We start from the raw sequence: 13,658 nt of genomic DNA, 5'->3' as shown, positions 1-13,658 counted from the left end.
TAATTAGAAAATGCATGTATGTGTCTGGAAGGGCAAGAAGGAGCACCTCTACTGTCTCTTCTGTCCCTTGGGAGAAAGAAGCAGTAGTGAACAGGTTTGTTAGGACTGATATACCAACTCTAATTCACAACACTTCTAGTACAGTGAACTAGCTCTGTTTTTGGAAGAGTCTGATTTTGCATCATTGAATAACTGCTGTGGGTACAACCAGTAGCTTTTAGACAATAGACTTTCTGCAGCAGAGCTGGTGTCTTGCTTTCTGTGTAATTTCAACATTTAGCCAACAAGGCCATTATTGTTTGTAACCTTATGGCATTACAACGTTTTTAAAAATACTAAGTAGTAGTCTAATGGGCAAAGGGGAGAAGTGCCCGGGATAACCATGGGAAATGATGGGAAGTGATTTGGAGAAGCCTGCGAAGGTAAAGGTGCCTCCAGCTTCTCTAACTATTTGTGATAGAAAACAGAACTTTAAACTGTATTTTTATGTCCATCTCTCCTACATATAAAATTTGCTCATCATAAAAAACTGGAGACTGAAACAACCTTTTCGTTTTTCTTAATTTACTATCATATCTGGGACAGGTAGAGCAAGGTGACAAAAAAATGAGAGACTTAAAATGTATTTTTTGAATTCACAATGTGTTTATATATATTTGGCTTTCTATCAATAAAATGTGTCTATTGATAACAGTTTTCTTACCCAGCTTTTCAACGACTTCAAAACAAATTGGCTACTAATAATGGGAACAGAATTTGGCAAATGACTACCCCAGCTAGGCAGTAACATTTGTTAAATCTGTCTTTTTTATTTTTGCTGTAATATAATAAAGCTAGTAATCTGAATATATTTGCTATTCAATGGAGAGTGATAACTACTATAATTATTAATGCAATGCCAGTCATTTAAACATGTGGTATTCAGTATGAATAATAGTCTTTCTTTTAAAACAATTTTCACTCCTACGGTAATAATTTCATTACTTACTTCATGTCTTGTTATTATTACATGGAGTATACCTAAATGCACTTCAAAAAAGATATTGCTGACACTTTCAATTTGGTTTTAGGTCTAATTAAACTTCTACCATAACAGATCAGGCATTCCGGGCTTTCCATTTTTTTATTTTTATTTTTTAATAGCAGGTGAAATGCCACTGGAACAGATAGAAATAGGAAAGCAAGTTGTTGTGGCATGATTTGATCGGTAATGCTGAGCTTTCCCTCCTTGTGGAAATGCTGAAGGCAGAGGTCCAAGGGTCTCAGGGCACAACTGGACGTCAGAGCTGTGACATTGGAACATGTTGCTGCTCAGATGGGATGCCGCAGATCTTCATGAGGTGAAGTAGGAACATCTGGCATGTTGAAGCCTATGGGAATATTGGAATCTGCAAAAGAGTAGGAGAAACTCTAACTTGTAATATTAATCACCGTCTTCAAGCCTGTTAAGTTTCCATTAGCAAGCAAGTAGCGAGATTAGATCCAAACACAGGAGTACCAAATGCATCCTGCTGATGGAAAGGCGGATGGTCTGATCCTCCTGATAAGCATTTTAAAAATAGTCTCAAGCCCAAGAAACATGCCAAAGGGGATACCATCCCAGGGAAATTGCAGGAGGGGTCACTTTGATTTGTGTTTTGTTTGCTTGTGTTCTGAATGCAGCATGACTTCCTGATTTGTGGTAGTCGTATTTTTTAGCTCTGGATCAGAACTATATACTGGAGAGAAATTTGCTTTTTTTAACACTAAAATGTTTGTGGAGAACATTTGAGGAGCGAAATTATGCATCTGGCTGCATCACAGCTTTGGAGTTAACAGAAGTATCAACTGATTTTCTTTATCGTACAAGCAATGAATAAAACTGATATCGCGTGAGACTTCCTTTATTCCAAATGAAGAACTAAATGGTACTTTGGCTCCCTGTTGCTGAAGTTCTCCATGGCTCATAGCTGCCATTTTCAAAGGAGAAAATCTATGTGCCAATTTGAATTGCATACCAATGTTTCAATGCCTAACTCATTAAAACTGCTTTGCAAATCCCTGCTGACAGATGTCAATAGTCAGATATATGACCCATTGTGCAAACTGCTGTAAAACTGGATTTAAAGCATGCTGGTATAGTTCAGGCAAACAACCCTGGTTTATATCACAATAGAAGCTAACTTTTTTTCTTTAATGGATGCACGAGAAAACTATTACTGATATTTCTTGGTTTATTTCAGGATATATATATATATTTTAATCAATAACACTGTCCTTTATTAAGTAGGAAAAAAGTCTCAGTTTTGTATGTAAAATTTCCATGGCTTTGCTTTTGGTAGGTATTCACTTCCTTAGCTTTCTGCTGTCAGATCAGAAGCTACATTAAAAAAGTAGTTGATTCCTTCAGCTATTCAATGAAAAATTAACCTGGGAGAACAGCTTAATTCTGTGAGGGAAAAGGAAAATATGATTTTATACTAAAATAGGGTGCATAAGAGGCAACTTCTTGACAGTTTGGCATGAGGTACTGATGGGCATATCTGCAAAGCTTTGGAAATTAATTTAATATGGGATGGAAGCCAAAATGCAATATTGTTTTTGGGCCTGTGAACAATTCTAGGTTTACTATCAGCTTACTGCTAAAAATCATTGTCACAGCTGATGGAAGTATTTCCTAGACCTTATTAAGATACTGATTTCATGCTCTTTAGCTTGATATTTCATTGTATAATCTGGTGATACAATATAACTTTTGTTGCCGTACTATTAATTTATTTTTCTCCTAATTTTTACTTAGAAGTGCAAGCCACATATCTCCCATGTGACACAGCCCTATTTACAATTCTGGCCCAGTTGAAAACATGAAGGTACTTCTAAGTTAGAGTCAAGCCAAAAGGCTTGCCTCTTTATTAGCTCCATTATTTAGGCTAGAAAAGAACTGAGCTGATGATACACATACAGAAGATAATAACATGGTATATTAGATCATTAGTGCTCCCAAGAAGTTGTGGAAGATTCAGAGAATAACTGAGGTAGGAAAGGGCCCCTGGAGATCATCTAGTCCAACTGCCTGCTCAGAGTAGGTCACCCAGAGCAGGTTGCTCAGGGTTTTGAATATCTCCAAGGATGGAAGGTCATCAGCCTCTCTGGGCAGACTGTGCCAACATTTGACCATCCTCACAGTAAATTATGTTTTTCTTATGTTTAAAGTTCATTTCTTGCGTCTGTTCCTCTTGCTTGTCTCTGGGCTCATCTGAGAAGAGTCTGGCTCTGCCTTCTCTGAGAAGAGTCATGTTAGGAGGTTCTTTCATTTCCACTGATGCACAGCTGAGCTGGGTCAGGCCTAAACTTGAATCACCATGATGTACCCGCACCACGTTTTTTGCATGGAGAGACTCAAAGCCTCTCCATACAGATCTTATAGATTTTTCTAAGGCCATATGAGAAAACAGTATTCTTAGTATTCTATGTCATTTATTAGTGTTACATTTTGATGTGGTTTTGGTGTTTAAAATAAATGATCACTCATTTGATTAAAAGGAAGCTTTGATTTTACTGGAAGAGTAATTCTGCTTAAAATTTTGTTTGTTTCTGAGAAAACAGCACCTTCTTATTGCACATTCTTTTCTGCTGCCTATTAGAAGTCTTCAAAGCAGTGAATAAAATGAATATTAATTTTTAAAACAATGTACTTTTACAGTGTCACTTCTGCTGGCAGAAAAATTGATAAAAGAGAATGACCCCTTAGTAATGAGGGTCTAAATGGTTGTACTGTCATTCATATGAAAATTTACTGGAAATTTAAAATTTTCAAGGCAAGCATCTGTTTTTAATTTTCAGGCAGTGGGGAAGCTTTTGTTTGGGAGAATGGAGTATCTTGCTTTTCAGTAAGGCAGAAATACAGCATGGAAAACATCCAGATACTTGCTTCACAACATGAGGAAGAATCCTATTAACTTAGCCTTCCATGCCAAAGGGCAAGATAGTTTTTCTCAGTTAAAAGTTGTGTAGTCTTCCTGGGTTTATAATTGCGTAGTCTCTGAGAAGCGCATGTGAAATCTCTTGTTTAACAGCAGCAAACATTTCAGTAAACTTCCATGAACAATGGACACAGCACACTAGCAATAGAAACCTGACTTGGATTAACGAGAAGTATCTGTATTTCTTCAGTGTTGAGACATTTCTTTAGTATATAGAAAATTTAAGCAAAGTTCTGGCGGGTAGTATACTCAGAGACTGCACGTGGTTGTTGCCAAAGCTCATGTCAAGGAATCAAAGAATGGTTTGGTTTGGAAGGGACATTAAAGACCATTGTTTGGTCTAACTAAGTCTAATTAAAGACTCTTGTTTGGTGTAGTCTGTCACCTTCAGAAAATAGTGTTGTCTGGCTAGCTCTTTCTGTATATCATTATTAGCTCATAATCACCACTCTTCATGATCATTCCTAAACTACTAAAATGTGCTTGCAAGCATGCTTCTTAAGTATCACAGTATTGTCCCTCAATTTAGAACGCACTTCTGTTCTAAGTCATGTTTTTCAGAATTTAACTACACTATTTTTTTTTTTGCTCTGAAATATGATAGAAAAGGGGTGTTAGCAACAACATTTGACTGTAATTAATTAATTTTAGTGGAAAGCTCTTGAGAGTCAGGGAAATTGTCTTTGGCTTGGGTACCAAACATGCGTGCTTCCCATGGGCTGCTGCGTTGCCTTGCCCCAGCCTTCCCAGCATGGTCTCTTGTGGAAGGCTCTGTATTGTGGTGGAAGGATAAAAGGTTGCCATCAGGCCTTTTCTCCTCTGGATGCTATGGGTAAGAGCAACAGCTTTAGTCTCATCCTTGCTAAATGTCAAATTTGAATCCAGTTTTGTGGAAAATAAACAGATCTGTCATTAAGACAGGTAAACACAAGGTTTGCTGATTTGGCTAATTTATGTTCTCTGTTAAAATAAAAATATTTACTCAGGAAATGGCTCTTCTATACCTCCAACAGCATTATGAATAAAATTCTTGTATTTATGTTTTTATTTTTAAATAAGTAAAAAGCATGGCCTGATTTTTATTTAAAGAGGAAAAAGGAAGACTAGATAGATCAGTTTCCAGTATCATTATTTGCTCATTTGAAGCCTACAGGTTTGTGTAGGGGCATCAGGCTTCGTATAAATAATTTTTTCTGCTGTAATGAGACATACATGCCTTGAAATGATTACTGCTTGAGATGAATACATATACTCAGACTGTCTAAGACTGACTTTGGCAGTTGTTGGCCTACAAGAAGTCTGCAGACTTTGCCTATGGAGGATAATTACAGTTCTCTTGGGAAGTAAAAATCCCCTCTTTTCAGCAGCCACAGAATATGTGCTTAGACATCATGGAGCATTGCCTTGGATTATAAGCAGCCTGATTGCTGAGCCTGAAAATCTGCCTGCCATTTGATTATACATCTCTATCAGGACTTCATATTCCAGCAAATAAAGGCAGAAGGACCAGAAAGAAATTGAAAGGTACCCTGGGACTTCAAAATATACTTGCCTGTGGCTGGTCAGGACTGTATTTGCATGTCGGTATGCGTATGAAGGGAGAACAAAAATCTTCTCTTTACAAAGAAATGTGAAAAAACTACGCACTCCTTGAGCATCTACACATCTGGGAGTAGTTGGGGATATTCCGTGAAGAGGACAACCATGGGCATGAGTGCTCAGGAAGTGTGGGTGCAAGGCAAAAATGTATCTCACAGCCTTCTTTCATTTGACCAGTGTTTTTATGCACTTCAGCTTTTTTTGTGGGCTCTACTGGCAAATCAAAAGTTGATGTAGAACAATTTAGGCTTTCCTGGAACTAGGAAAACTCATGCCATATAACAACAAAGAGGAAAAACTCATTTCATGTAGAGCTTGGTAAATTCATGGATGAAACTGGGTGACAAGGGTTTTAGAAATTGAAACAACAGTCCATGGTGTGTCCAGCTTGCTAGTATCCTCAAGGTATGACTGGTGTTGACAGCATCCATTTGTACCATTTTTTGTATTAATCCCAGCCGTCAGGTCTTCTGCTGTTTGCTTACTGGGATTATTCCTGACCTTCCATTGTACATCCTCTCTTCTCAGGAGTTTCTCATTTTTATTTGTAGCAATACAAGAGAGGCTGCAAGTAGGTAGCCAGGAGAAACCGGTGGGATCTGCTGATGCTATGAGAAGTACCAGAGTGTCTTCAGTCCCTGGGGTGGTTTGTCATGCTGACATGCTTAGATCTGTTACCAGGTTTGTGGCTGCAGCAGGATTTCCCGCCCAGGTTTGAAAAGCAGGGTCTGGTTGGGTCATTGGTTATCATTTTAATTCCATTGCAGAATGGGGTCTGGTCCACTTTCTCCGAGATTTAGGTCTTTTGTATGACAGAAATGTAAGATGTATTGTGGTTTTGTTTGTTTGTTTGTTTAATGGGTTTGTTTAATGGGTGTAGTAAAGTGCTTGTTGCTTGCAATGTGGGGGCACTTCTTTAAAAAAAAAGAAAAAGCTATTCCCTAGTTGCCTTCAGTTACTAGAGATTAGGGTTCATGATGCTGGCAACATGTTCTGTTCCTGTGAATGAGGGCCGAATGAGTGAGCCTGGCATTTCCAGCTTCTGAGTGTTTGAATTTTATGACCTAATTAACATTTTTAATGTAATTCCTTATGAGTGGAGTGTGTAGTACAGAATATTGCTTTACGCAAATTGGTTTCTGAAAAATACTGAAGAGAAAATGAAAATATTCTTTTCAGAACGACAAAAAAACAAAACAAAACAAAAAAAAAAACAAAAAACAAACCAAAAAACACAACAACCTTCTCATGTAGGAAATATCTACAAACATGATATAAAAGGTACTTTTTCCTATCACCGGGAAAGATTTGTATTTTTCCTCTTGCAGTTTTACTTTTTTATTCAACAGGCAGTAATAATTTTGAAAGACAAAGCATTTACAGGTCCTACATTTAAATACAACAAAACAGAAAAGCAACAGGTGCCTGCTTTCGGTAGTTGTTCCATTAGAGTTCCAGTGAGTTGTGAAATTTACCCTTCCCGCAAATATTTTTAGTTTTGAGGTGGATGAATCTCTCTCAAAAAAACTAAATCTCTATAAACTAAATCAATTTAATGTTCAGTCCTTTTTAAACATTTGCAAATTTGCTTTGTGCCAAGATAGTGCACAAATATTTCACCTTATCACGCAATAGGTCTCCTTCAAACAACAGATTTCTGTGTTTATTAAGAAATTTTGAACTTCTGTTTTCACTGAATAGCCTGCAGCTGTTATGAAACATTGACTAATGATTGCGCTTTCATGTACATCAGCGAAAGAATTGCTGACCTGAATGGTATTATCAATTATTTGTGAGCTATGGGAGTGTTTAGCATTAAAAACTGCTTCAAAATCTTCTGAATGGAGCATCGGTCCAGGCTTTGTCATAAGAAATAAAACTGCTGTGTTTGCTTGGACTATTATCTAATTGTTCGGAATGTTATCTAATTATCTAGCACACTCTCTAATTTTTAGCTATAAAACTCCTGGATACCAACATTTTTGAAACTGTCAGATATATAGGAGGCAGCATCGCGTAGCTCTGGGGCTGAAAAAGAAGCGCGCTGTGATCTGACCTGAATTCACATGGGCTGTAGATGTGAATACCTTGAGAATGGTCTAGAGGCTGGTCCTTCCCTGGGGCAGAGATTGGTCTGGACAGTGCTAGGATGACCAGTTTATTAAAAATACGTACCATGGTATTTTTATATGGGTAGATACAGATGGTAAAGTGAGAATTACAGTTTTCTCCTATATATTACTTGTACAATTTAAATTCTCATCAGAGGTGAAATGAAGATATTTAATTCTGCAAGTTTTGCAATCTAAAGAGTTGCTAAACTACTTCTCAGCTAAAATTTCTAAATGACTTTTTTTTTTCTTTAAAATATTTATTCTCTTTTAAAGAGATGCTTTCTTTAGTTGCATTTTTCTCTGCAGTCTGACACAATTTCTACCTTTTTAGTACTGTTCCTGGCTGAATGGAAAAAAAAAATCTCCAACCTTCTTTGCCAGTTTTCCATGTGATATAATGCCTTTTGTGAGAGGCACTAGCAAGGAACTTAGGTGCATAAAGCTGTGAAATACATGAAAATCCTAAAAGCATCATATAAAAAATTGAATGTCTAAATGTATAAAGCTCACACAGCATATCATCCTACTACATATTTAACAGTTTTTCCTGAGCAGTAGGCAGCTAGTGTTGGAAAGTTCATGAATATTTTATTCTGTGAGATGAAAAATAACCATGTAGCAAACGTGCAAGACCTGCATTTTTTATTTTGTTTATTCCTTTTGGGGAGCTTTGTTTTCAAATGTGTGAATCAGCCTTTCATCTCCCACAAACCTAAAATTATTCCCATTGATTTTGTAGTTCTCATTGCTGAGGGCAGACCTCATCTGCTGGAGGTTCCCTTAGTGAAAAACTGAGCTAAGCAGCAGATCATGAGAGTTTCTTTAGTCTTGGGGCAGTTTATGGAAAAAAAAAAAAAAAGGAAAGAAAAAAAAGAAAAAAAAAAGAAAAAAAAGAAGAAAAAAAGGAAGTTCTGAAATGATAATGCTGGATATCAGAATTAAGATACAGTTTGAGCCCTTTTTGGTGCTGTGAACAATAATGTTCTGTAGCCTTCTAAATTGAGGGTACAAGCAGAAACCTGGGATGTTGACAAATGGTTGTGTTTTGTTGTTGTTGTTGTTTATTTTTTATTTTTATTTATTTATTTTTTGACAGAGCAACTAGCTGAAGAGAAACTGGCCATCCTCTGTGGAGATGCTCAGCCTAGTTCTCAAAGTCATGTTGTTGTAGTTCTGCTATACTAAAGATGGAAGGTAAATATGAGTTACAGGTAGAAATAATACCTTTTCTTGGATTAAAAGGCATAAATGGAGGAAATAAACAAGGCTTTGGCTGCGTAAGCCTTTGTTCACCGAAGAAACAAAGAAAGTAGAGCTTATAGATTTAGAAGACAGTCCCTTTGAATTTAAATTAATTATGTAGATCATCTAGGCAATTGAGAGAAAAGGGTTCCTGCCTGTGGAGCAGAGAGAGCTGTTGTGATGGATCATATTTTTTGATCAGGAGGTGGCCAGCCTTAGGCTGGTGAGATTTGCTGGCATCCAGATTTTCCTTCAAGGCTACAGGTATGTTAGGGGAACGCATGATCTTTTTTGTCTGGGCAATTATTTTGTTACCACACTGGAATTTCTTTTACTACCTGTTGACAGGCGTCTGTTCAAATTATCCTAATGCAATTTTAAAATACTGTTTTATGACTTTCATTTTTTTTTTTTCCTGGGGACTCTTGAGAGCTTCTTTTACCCTCTGCCCTAGTTCTTGTTCTTTTTCTAAAGAATGTTTTCTTTCTTTCCTATTATAAATCTGCTTAGTTTACATGTTACTGTTATTTTTTATGTTAATCAGAGAGTTCTCTTTTCTGTGGCAAGATGTCAGGAGAGTTAACTGAACATGCCAGCACAAGTTCCCCAGATGTCATGTCACATGCATGGTATCTAGAACAGAAGTAAAGGAGTGATGTGTATGTATTGTAGTTGGAGGCAGTGGACAGGAAAGCCTTCAGCAGCTGCCAACATTTATTTATTACAGATGCTGAAACCAGGCAATCACTCTGCAGCTGTAGTTCAGAGGTGGCCAGGAGATCTTCTGAAGAAGAGCCAGCAGCTGAATAATTGTCTTTTTTTTTTTTTTTTTAATGGAAATATCAGTAATTGGTAATCAAATTCCAAAATGGACCCTCGAAGCAGAGCATAGATGCACTCAGACAGCAAGAGCACCTGAGCAGCTCATGGGTAGGGGAAGGGGGCAGAAATCCATGGAAAATAGACAGTTCAGATCTTCAGATGAAAATCTGCCATAAATCTTTGTTTTATATCTATAAATCCTAAAATGGACGATAATATTCTAAGTATGTTTACCCTGTAAATCAGAAGAAGGGATAAGCCAAAATCCATACAAAACATGTATGGCATGTTTTTTTTTTGTTTTGTTTTGGTTTTTTTTGCATACCTTTCTTGAAAGGGTGGACAGGTGGATGTGAGGATTAACTGCTGGGGTGTTGGAATTCCCTGAATCCTTCAGGTTTTCAAGTCCTGATCACTTTTCTTTTTGCATGTGAGATTGAAAATACTGCAAGTCTTTGAAGTCTTTAGGCTTTCTCTTTCCATTTATTTATACCAGTAGAGTACCGCTCCTTCAATACATTCATGCCCCCTAATCAGCACTGACTCTGAAGGTAAAACAGATGGAATTTGTTTGCTTATGAATTATGCAAAATTATAGTTTATTAAGTTTCTGCATTTTAATGGGCAAATGAGCTAATGGCTATGTGGGTGGGCTGGGTACTCTACAGTGTGTATTTGCGTAGATGGACTCCAATTGCTTCAATTCACTAACTGTGCTTTCAAGTACACCTGTTCTCCATTGTGATTTTCAGCTGGAAAATCTGCCATCTGGATTCAGATAACTCTTTGAACAAAGAAAGAAAGGCTATAAATTTAGGTCAAAATGTTTGTTTTTTTTTCCAGCTAAAAAGAATGCACTTTTTCATTGAATTTGATAACAGAAACAACTATTTGTTGAGAAATATAAAGATAATTAGTAAAGATTTTCATATTGCATGCTAATGAGTGATGAAAGCTGAAAATGAGGGGAACATGTGAAGTGTATTGGCACCACTTTCAATTTTGCAGATTGCATTTAATCAGAAACTGATTTGGCTTGAAATGAACGTTTGTTGAAATTCCATTTTTTTTCTGTGTTCTGAGAGATGGGATATAAAGCTCCACTGACTCCCTTTTGATTTAAAGGGAATGAACTGGAAAATATAAGCAGCAGTAGATGACGGGTATGTTATTTGGCCATTGCCTAACTTTATTCACGTTATTCACAGACAGGAGATGGGATGCTCATCTTACTTCATTTTATAGCTGGACAAAGTTTGATGGAACATTTAAAAAAAATCAAGTTCCCATTTTGGTTTTGAAAGACACTATGGCAACCCAATTTCATAATAGTAGCCCCAAAACACACAAAAAATATATTACAAGATATCTGGTAGTATAAAAAAATGAAATAATTAAGGTAGGAAAATTAATATTTTATATTACTTTGAGTATTCTTGTAAGCATGGAGAGTTCATGGCTATATAGTTGACATTAAAATGAATCGATATCTAAAGAAAAATAGGAATTGTAAATGTTAGCAAATTAATGTTTAGTGGTTAATTAAGTTTATAACTTCTCTTTTTATTGGCATGGGAGAGTCAGAATCTAAAAAGATGAACTGTAGGATGCCTTTACGTACCCTGGTGCCAGTGCATTGACCTATGCATGGTTGCACAGCTGTAACCAATGCTGAAATGTGGCCATTAAATGGAAGCCTGAATGACAAACAATTTCCTCCTCTGCTAAGGGCAAAGACAGATTCCCCTTTACTGCAGGCGTCAAAGATGTTGCTACAGCTACGTGTGGGTTATCACCAGGATGGAGGTTATGATGACCAAAAGATGAAGAAAGAATTATTTTTCCATTTGTCATTTGGGTCTTTCAAAATGCTTTAGGAAGGTATGTTTTCACTGAGATGAAAAGCTTTACTTTGAAATGAAGTGTGCTTACACATTTATTTTCCTCAGGGACTGGTAAACTGTAGGAGAGGACAACGAACAAGCAGCTTGGGAAAGACTGGTACCACCAAGTCACTCTAGTATCTTCCAAAATAGTCAAGGATATCTTTTTGCTACCTCTCCAGTCAGTACTTTGTGGTGATTATTGCTTCCCCTTGCTATTTTTATGCCACGGAGAGTGATTTTAGGTGTTGATATCGGTGGTTTGAAAACACTCTTTCCCCTCCAGAAGGGAAGCACCAGGCTGCCAATACCGCACGATGCACCCACGACGAGCGCTGCTGACAGCTGCTCACTCACATTTGTCATCGTTATGTAAATCGTCATCTGTCAGAGACGGGCACTGTCTGACCAAGAAGCAAGGGGGTTCGCTGAGCACACGGACCACTGGGACAAACTCTGGGGTTGGGGCTGAAGGGAGGATCTGCTGCTGGACTCAGCGCCTTCCTGCTGAGTTGTTAGGGTGATTGGCTTTGGACTGGTCACTGTGCCTTCACTGGGTGATGTGCAGTCCCTGTTTCTGGTAACTGCAATCCTAAATAAATATTCAGCAGTAAAGAACTAAGCTAATGATGTAAATTTATTTCAGTATTGCCACTGACTGGGGTAGCTTTTGTATCACGCACACAGTGAACTGCAGTGCTGTGTCTGGGAGAAAGGTCAGGCTACCTAGCTATTGCCTTCCTGAGAAAACAGCTCTAAAACTAAAACAGCTGACAGGCTTGGAAAGAAGTAGTGGAAGACTACTGTAGGCAGAATAAAGGGAAAGAATAATTACTAATCTGAAATGGGATAATAGAACAGTTTTCATCTTTACAATATAGAATACTTTGGAAAAGCCTTTCCGAAGACTGTATTTTGGTCCAATTAGTTTGAGATGATGTTTGAGACAGTTCTAGCTGAATATATTTAAAAACTAGTGTTAATAGCAAATTGCCCTACAACCTCCTTGCTGTTCAGGTACTTCTTTTGCAAGTTTATCTCCTTGTTTTTATGTTATAGGTAAGACAGCACTAGTTTTAGTCCAGCAGAGTAATATTCCACGTTGGCCAGTATACACCAGTATTTTAGTGATCTCTAGCTGTGACAGCTCCTACATCACAAGGGACTTCTTGTTCACAGGCCTTATGTTGTTGTAATGCTCAAAATTTTCAGTCAGAGTTCTTGATAGACTGATTAAAAATAATTAAAAATCCTACTTTTTTAATCAAAAGAGATGAGAGCACTTCTGTGATTCTGTTAGAGGTAATATATATACTTGTATAAATATTTACTTTTAGGTGAAGATAATACGACAAGCAACCACAAAACATGCAACAAAAACTGAAAACTTTTTGAAGGTAGTTAAGCTGGCCTTTAAGGTGGACCTTCCTCCTCAGTACTGTGTTTCTCGGCTGCTGTGAGGTTGTGGATCCTATGGCTGGGATCTCCTGCACGGGTGGGCAGGATGGCAAGGGGCAGTGGCACAGAGAAAAAAGAAAAATCAGGAGGCAGGAAGAGGTGGGCGACTGAGCTGCGTGGTGACTTCTGAAACATGACGCAGGGGGTGCTTGTTTGTTGGTCCGTGGAGGCTGCAGCTCCACCAGTCCTTGCGTGCTGCACATCAGAGCCATGCAGCACGATGGTGCCTGCCTGACCCTGCTGCAGTGCCCTGCACGAACAGGGCAGGAGACGAGCGGGGACTGAGCCCCGTGTGCTCCGGAGGTTCACTTCTCCATGATGGCAGCGACGCAATAGGATGCAGACTGCTCTTGGTCACGGGCCATTTACAATGTAATGAGTGCATTTAGCCAAAGTTTAAATAGAAAATAACCATCCATACAAAAGTATTCGTTGTGTATGAATTTTTCCCCTGGAGTAATAAATTAGCTAGTAAGAGATTTCATGTGATTTTCTGATGTTTATTAGCTATTGTGCCACACCATACTTTAGGAAAAAGAATAACTCTGCAATTTTATGTAGCTGTAGAAAAACTTTAA

The 13,658-nt window shown here is 37.8% G+C and overlaps 1 protein-coding gene and 1 long non-coding RNA gene across 12 annotated transcripts in view; both read left to right on the top strand.

Moving 5' to 3' along the window:
• KCNC2 (potassium voltage-gated channel subfamily C member 2) overlaps window positions 1–13,658 on the top strand; it is a 109,158-nt gene that overhangs the window by 28,612 nt on the left and 66,888 nt on the right. The window lies entirely within an intron of this gene.
• Window positions 10,065–12,240, top strand: LOC308200692. The gene is made up of 3 exons (XR_013955747.1): window positions 10,065–10,902; window positions 11,469–11,620; window positions 11,689–12,240. It is a non-coding gene; the product is annotated as an uncharacterized lncRNA (long non-coding RNA).

This window comes from Anser brachyrhynchus (assembly GCF_964034855.1).
Source record: "Anser brachyrhynchus genome assembly, chromosome: 1".
Taxonomy (NCBI): domain Eukaryota; kingdom Metazoa; phylum Chordata; class Aves; order Anseriformes; family Anatidae; genus Anser; species Anser brachyrhynchus.
The sequence above is the reverse complement of the archived record's forward strand: the minus strand, read 5'-3'. Positions and strand labels throughout refer to the sequence as shown.